Genomic DNA, 8484 nt, shown 5'->3' with positions numbered 1-8484 from the left:
TCTTTATATTTTTATATATTTATTATTTTTTAGGTTTTATAATGTAAAAAAATATTTTTGTTTTAGACGCTGAAGTATTAATTTTTTAATTTTTTATATTGCGATAGACAGTACTTTTCACTTGTTTCTATATGCTTGTCTAAATGAAATATTGTTTCATATTCTGTGATTTTGTACATCCGTATTCTATGTATAGAAAATGCATTGTTTCTTTATATGTGATTAAATGTTCGTGATGTGATATGTTAAGTGGATGACCTTAAATTTGTTGTTTGTTCTACGACCAAAGTTTTTTTTTATACTCGTCTCATTTACTTGAGCACTTCTCAAAAGAAACCGATAGAATAAGTAGTAGGCTTACAAGGAATAAGTCCTGGGGTCGATTTGTTCGACTAAAGGCGATGCTCCAGCATGGCCGCAGTCAAATGACTGAAGAAAGTAAAAGAATAAAAGAATATATGTTCAAAAAGACAGAGAAAGAGAGAGAGGGGGAGAGAGAAAGAGAGAGAGAAAGGGAAAGAAAGAAAGACAGAGAGGGCGAGGAAGACAGAGAGAGAAAGAAAAACAGAGAGATAAAAAAAAGAGAGAGGCGAGAGGGAGAGAGAGAGAAAGAAAGACAGAGAGAGGAAGAGGAGAAAAGAGGGGAGAGAGAAGGAGAGAGAGAAGGAGAGAGAGAGAGAGAGGGGAGAGAGAGGAGAGAGAGAGAGAGAGAGAGAGAGAGAGAGAGAGAGAGAGAGAGAGAGCTATTAATCTTTGTCATTTTCCATGTTCCAATGTTCCATAAGGTAGAATTAATAGTCTGAAGCATTCCTGAAGATTATGTTCAAGGAAAATACGATTGCGAAGTTACTTTCATCAAGAGCCTTACAGTATAAACGAGACTATTTAGCCACTACAGTAAGTTTGACTATGTTGGGATTTTTCTTTGGGCTATAAATAAAACCTATTTCAGTCTTTTGCGAAGTTATTTTCATCAAGAGCTTTATAGTGTAAAACGAGATTATTTAGCCATTACATTAAGTTTGACTATGTTGGGACTTTTCTTTAGGCTATGAATAAAACCTATTTCAGTCTTTTGTTGAGAGTCTGTCAAATTAAACTTCTCATATTGCCGTTTCTGATCATATTTTGTTTATTTAATCGTACAATTAGAGTTGCCGAGAAAGATAATTATAAGTGTTGGCCCGTTTTACGTTGCATTAAGTTCTCGCGAAAGCAGTTGCTTGTTTTCTTCTGAAGTTCAGTGTATGTACAATTAGGTAATTTGCATTACACAACTACAATGTTATTAAATCGTCTTGTAAGTGTAAATGATAACGTTTTTAGTTTACTCGTTTCTCTAAATTTCAGAGGCTATATCAATTCGGTCGCAAGTGATTGGGGTAGTGGGGCAATTCAAAACTGATCCAGAAAATAGGTTTAGAACAGTGATTCCCAAGGTGGGGCGTACGCCCCACTGGTGGGGCCTGAGAAAATTCAGGTGGGGCGCGTTTTTTAAAAACATGAGAAATCGTAATAATTTTATCGATTTATTGGGTGTTATGCACTTTCAGTGCCTGTTGTTTCAATTCTCAAGCTATTTTTTTGTATTTTGAATACAATTTTTTAATTTTTGATTTTTTTCAATTGTAAGTAGGCCCACATGTACTTGTAAATGTGAGTGGACATGGGAAAAGGTGGGGCGTAAAAACTTTTGCTATGAAAAAGTGGGGCGCCGGGAAAAAAGGTTGGGAAACACTGGTTTAGAATATGCGATAAATATCACAGGAACAAAAAATGTGCCTATATTAAAAGACAATCGTTAAGTAACAGTGAAGGCTTGTGTTCGTGGCCCTTGTTGGGAGGGAGGCTAGTAGGAAGGAGAAAGGGAGATATCTTCAAACGACTCGAATGCTTGCAACAGCTGCACTCCGATGAAAGCAGCCACAGATTTTATCAGTTTCAAATTTTAGTACAAAACCAACAATTTCAGAGGAAGGGTTAAATCGATTACATTGACCTCAGTACTCAATTGACACTTATTTTATCGACTTCGAAAGGATGAAAGGCAAAGTCGATCTCGGCGGTATTTGAACTGAGAACGTTCAAAGACGGACGAAATGCAGCTAAGCATTTTGCCTGGCGTGCGAACGATTTTGCCAGCTCGCCGCCTTGAGACACGGATTATATCAATGTTAAACATATAAGTAGACTATGGCGGGATTTAAACTCAGAACGCAAAGGGCCAGAGCAAATATCACAAGGTTTTTTGTTAGACGCTCTAAAGATTACGCCAATCGCCCGTCCTAGATTAGTACTTTATTTATCGGCCAAGGAAGGATGAAAGGCAAAGTTAACCACAGCAGTGCAAGTTAACCACAGCAGTGAACTTAGGACGCAAGAAGCCGGAATAAATACTTCAAGATATATGTTTTATCTTTTCCTTCTTTCAATCATTGGACTGCGGACATGCTGGAGCATCGCCTTGGGGTTTAGTCGAACGAATCGACCCCAATGCTTATTTTTAAAAGTCTAGTACTTATTTTATCGGTCTCTTATGCCGAGCCGCTAGGGTTACAGGGACATAAACAAACCAATACCGTTTGTCAAGCAGTGTAGGTGGGAAAAAAACAAAGACGCGCGCGCACGTACACATTTATGACGGCCTTCCGCACAGTTTCCATCTACCAAATTCAGTCAAGTCATTGGTCGGCTAGGAATTATAGTAGTAGACATTTGCCCAAAGTGCCGCACATTGGGACTGAACCCGAAACTGCGATGTTGCAAAGCGAGCTTCTTAACCACACATTCATGCCTGCGCCAATATACAGATCGGATTAAATTTGTTCATACATGAAATTCAAAACAACTGCAAGAGGGACCAATCCGTTGAAAACTGGAGACTGTCCCTTGCAATAATATCACTATTAATGGGAAACTTTTGTAAGTAAAACGCCGGTAATTGTTGCTATGGCGTGTTTTCAGATTTCCGTGTAGATGTTATAGTATACATACCGTTGTAAATGTAAGTATAATATCACATAATCGGATAAAAATTTGACGATATGATATCATCAGACAGTGTCTCATATTTCTAAAGTTTTTCTACTGTTTTCAGTCACTGGACCTGAGGTGTTACAACAGGGGATGAAAAGAGGAGAGCAGTCGTCCCAGGGTACGGGTGTGACGAGAGTGGGAGAGTAGTCATCCCTTGGTTGAGATGTGACGAGAGAGAAGAGTAGTTGTCCCAGAGTACAGATATGACGAGAGGGGAAAGCACCCATCCCCTTGTATAGGTGTGATGAGAAAGGGAAGCAATCGTCCCCCCGTTCAGGTTGAACAAGAGGGGGAGCAGTCATCCACTGGCACAGGTGTGACGAGAGCGGGAGTGCTGTCGCCCAAAAGTTCAGGTGTGACAAAAGGAGGAAGCAGTCGTTCCCTGGTTGAGGTTTGACTAGAGGAGGAGAGCAGTTGTCACAGGAATGAGGTGTAACTCGTGGAGGAAGCGGTCGTCCCCTTGTACAAGTGTGACGAGAGTTGGGAATAGTCGTCCCTTTCTACAGGTGTGGTGGAATGAGAGGAGGGCAGTTGTTCTCGAGTATAGTCGGGACAAGCTTAGTGCTTATATTATGGATATCGTTTTATGAAACCTCTAGGTTATGTGTCATAACAGGATGCGATATAAACAACACACACACACCTACACATACACACATACACACCCCTACACACCCCTACACACACATATGAGGTGGTATCAAGAAGTTCCCAGATTAGTTCTGTAGCGCACCAACAGATGGCAGTACACGGGTGCGTGCGCAGTGAGAGCTAGCAGCGAGCTTCATGAGGTTGTGTGCTGAGTGACATCGTTGTGTTTATTTTGCAAGTTGTGAAATTTGTGTTTTTGCGATCACATGCATACTATAGTCTCTGATTTTGTCATGGACAGAAACAAAGAGCCAACGTGAAATTTCGCGTTAAACTTGAGAAGTCTGCTAAAGATACATTGAGCAGGCTTCGGTAAGCTTACGGCGACCAGGAAATTGGTCGTACGCAATGTTTCGAGTGGCACGGGCGCTTCAAAAACGGATGAACATCCCTGGAAGACAATGAGCGATCTGGAAGACCTGCCACGAGCGTCAACCTCGTGTGGTATTGTGCATCGTGAATTCGGGTCCCAGAGCCAGACTGTCAATCGAGAGTTCTACTGCGATATTTTGAAGCGTTTGAGGGAGGACATTCGGCGAAAGCGACCAGATTTGTGGACCGCGAAGAACTGGATTCTTGACGACGATAATTCACCCTGTCACCGAGCTCCCCTCACTCGTGAGTTTCTCGCCAAAAACAACATGGTATCGCTTCCTCACCCACTCTATTCGCCAGATATTTAACACCTGCGGACCTCCATCTCTTTCCTAAGATAAAAATACAGCTCAAAGGTCGCCGTTTTAACATCATTGTCGAGATCAAGAGCAAATCGCAGACGGTCCTCGACTCGCTTACGGAAAACGACTTCCAGGCCGGATTCCAAAAGCGGCAGGAACGCTGGGACCGGGGTATTGCTGCGTAAGGTGACTATTTCGAAGGAGATGATCTTAAAAATTTATGCAAATAAGTTACTTTTTATTAAACATACATAATCCTGAAATTTTTTGATACCACTTCGTATATAGGGGCTTCTGCATAATTACTTTTTCACCAAATTCACTTATAGTTAACCGAGGGTATTAAAGAAGATATTTGCTCAAAGTGGTGAGCAGTGTGTATATTGGGGTGGGTGGGGAAAATCTAGAACCACATAGTTGTGAAGTGAACTTCTTAAACATAGCTATGTCTGATCTTTCTTCATTTTACAATACCAAGATTTGGCAAACAATGTTTGTAACATAGTAAAAGTATACATACATACATACATACATACATACATACATACATACATACAGGTGTATGTATGCACACACATACACGCACATTTAGCTCGTGGATAAAGAACTAAATGCAAAGAAATATCCTCCATCCACCAAAAGTATTTTGCTATTATTCATTTCTGTTCAATCGGATATTTTCACTATTTTACTGGGCTTAATACTGTACCGAAGTACCCAAAGCAATCTGTACTGTGATAACATACCCAAAATATTTGGTGACCACCCCATCACCCATCCTTGACCAAAGTGAGTATTTATTTTCAAATATGTCACGTTCCCTCTTCCTATATGTGATATATTGACTTGCAGAAGACGAGTCCTCTTTTCAAACTGTCAGATATGCTTGCGTCTTTTGAAACAATATCATTGTGTGTGTAGCTCTTACTGTTCTTATTTGTACTTATATGTATTTTTACTGTTGTTGTGTCTGTAACTTTGATTATCATTACACAGTTGTTCTGATTGTTATTGTTGTTGCTGTTATTGTTTCGCCATGGTCAACATTACTTAAAATTCTTTTTGTCATTGTAACAATTGTTTCAGCGGAAGCTATTGCTGCACAGATAACGTCATCAAAACTATATAATAATTTCTATTTTTATTTTGCTTTTCTCTTCTCGTCGTTTGTGCTTCTATTGTTGCTATTAAGAATCGGAGGGATGGCGAAACAATAGGGCATTCTGATGTTAATTTTAAGATAAAAGAACGTCAGACACACACACACACACCGTTTTTAACGTTGGACCGCGCAGTAGATAAAGCTATAAATAATAGGGTGTAAATATTGTGTTAAAAAAATGCACTTGGATGGAAAATACTGCAGGCTGACCATAGGGTTCGAACCCACATCTTACATAAACATTCTACCTTTCGAATTCTGCGTCCATTATATATTGTTTACATCATAAGAATTCAGAAACCCCGAGAGATGTAAAATAAATCATTATTAACTAAGTAGATAAAACTATAAATAATAACGTCTAAATATTGGGTTAAATACACAAAAAAAAAACCCCTTCACCATATTCCTCCTGCCTAATCAAACTATTCTATAACGAGAATAAGGAAAACAACTATGTAGCAATGGGTTTCAGACTGGATGACAAATCTTTGACATCAAAAGGATCTAAACTAACACGAAACTTTGTAGAAAGGAGAGCTGAGTTATATACCGTATAGAGATGACTAAACTCTTATGACCTATGCTCAAGAGGATCTTTGGATTGTCCTTGCAGTGACAGTAACAACGTACAGCATGATGGGAATGACTATCGACCCCACCAAAACAGAATTGGTTTCCAATTCCCGCATTCTACTATTTTTACCCCTCTTCACTGTCTGTAGTGCATTCTTTCAAATATCAGGGATAGCTTTAACAACGATACCCAGGCCTATTAGATAGGCAACGGCTGGGGAAGATTTCAGCGCAGTCTTTCAGATCAATGCATTCATTTCTCCATAAAGGTAACCGTATGCCAAGCTGTCTTCTCTGTAGCTGTAACATTAAGTCATATCTCTTGTGCATCGTGGAGGTATGATGCCATCTGCAAAAGTACGGAGGCTTTGATTAATCAGTACCAGCGCCAGTGGGTGGCAAAGGTTATATGTCGGCTGCCTAGCTGAGTGATATACCGCCAACTACACCATGGATGGTGCACAGATGAGGGTTGTAAAAGCACTCTTAGGACCATTTGCTCTTTGAGTAAGTGTCAGATCAGAGACAAAGACATAGAGGGTTTCACAGCTGATGGTATAGGCTGGCAACACCTGTGTGGAGATGCAACCACGATTACTGACGTTGTTACGGTCATCACCAGCACATATACATGAATTATTAACAATAGAAACTGAGGGTCCTAAACAAGACGGTTCAACCACCAAATATCTTACCTTTAAGAGAACAGATATGGTTGTATGATTTCAGTTGGTAACCAAGGGTGTGTGAGTGGGTGTGCATACATACATCTAAACCTAAATATATACACATGGGTGAATGTGTACGAGTATGTGCGTGTGAAATCCCGAACACTGTAGAGTAGAAGTGAGTTAAGTCTTTATATTCTCAAAGCTGTGCCAGATAGCCAAGAGCTAAACGACTGAAATGTATTTATTTACATAATTCATTGACATATCCAGTGTCTTTAGGAATGGAATGAAAATGATACAGTCTCATTTCTCGCCTGCAGGATTTATTTTTATCATATATTTAAAAATGTTACATTCTTTTACTTGTTTCAGTCATTTGATTGTGGCCATGCTGGAGCGCTACCTTAGAGGGTGTTAGTCGAAGAAATCGACTCCAGGACTTATTCTTTGTAAGCCTAGTACACACACACACACACACACACACATATATATATATATATATATATATATATACGACGGGTTTCTTTCAGTTTCCGTCTACCAAATCTACTCACAAGGCTTTGGTCGGCCCGACGCTATAATAAAAGACACTTGCCTAAGGTACCACGTAGTGGGACTGAACTCAGAACCATGTGGTTGGGAAGCAAGCTTCTTACCACGCAGCCACGCCTGCTCCTACAAAACAAGATATATCGGACAATTTATGAATGACAACGTGGAATATAAGGTACATAAAAGGACCTGGAAAATATATTCTATAATATACAACCGAATTTGAGCAAATATGTGATATGCATAATAAGATATGAATAATAACCTTTGAAAGGATCGTGGTTTTTAGAGTTATGGACTTGTAAGTCATTTAGGGTAAATTCTAATCTAATTAACTCTAAATTATAACATGATACACAAAATCGTGTTATATAAATTCCTATATATTGTGGTCATATTAAATCTTCCACAAAGATCAAAGGTGTGTGTGTGTGTGCCCACGTGTGTGTGTTTGTGTGTATATATGCGTGTGTATGTGTGTGCGTGTGGTTATATATATGTATATATATATATATATATATATATATATATGAAAAGAAACGAAAACTGATTATGTTACCATTGATTCCGTTTTTTTAAATAAAATTTTGATATTACACCTTGAAGAGAAATCAATATTATTGCTATTGAATAGCCGTAAATTAGTCCTAATCAATTAGTCCTACGATCAACGACGTTCCACTTTCGACCATCTCGTCTTTTGATATATCTAGGACAACATCATCCAATGTAATTCCAAGTTTTAAAAAATAGTCGAGTGTGATATGAGGGAAAGTTGGCTCTATTTCTAGCAATCCAGTGACCAGCATAAAGCTTCTCCCCGTTGGCTAGAAATCAACATTATAGAAGGGTAGTGAAGACGACAAGGAAGTATTAAGAAGTATTGGCCAATAAACCGCGTGATTGACGATTTGTGTCCTCCAGTTACCTGCTTATACATTGGATACACAGCCAAAACATTTAACAACAATCGAGTTAACATAGTTCTGAGTTAGATACCACTGTGTGACATGTGATTTATTGGCTTGCAACGATTAGTTCAGCCAGGAATTTGTCTTTCTACTTAATGCCATAGAAACTGTGATATGTTCTGGTTCTGCAAACAGAAGTCTCAACAGTGTTTCGATTTCTTCTTGCGTCAGTTTTCTGTATCTCTTAT

Source organism: Octopus bimaculoides, chromosome 19, assembly GCF_046866305.1.
Source record: "Octopus bimaculoides isolate indiv1 chromosome 19, ASM4686630v1, whole genome shotgun sequence".
Classification (NCBI taxonomy): Eukaryota; Metazoa; Mollusca; class Cephalopoda; order Octopoda; family Octopodidae; genus Octopus; species Octopus bimaculoides.
Note: the sequence above shows the minus strand (reverse complement) of the source record.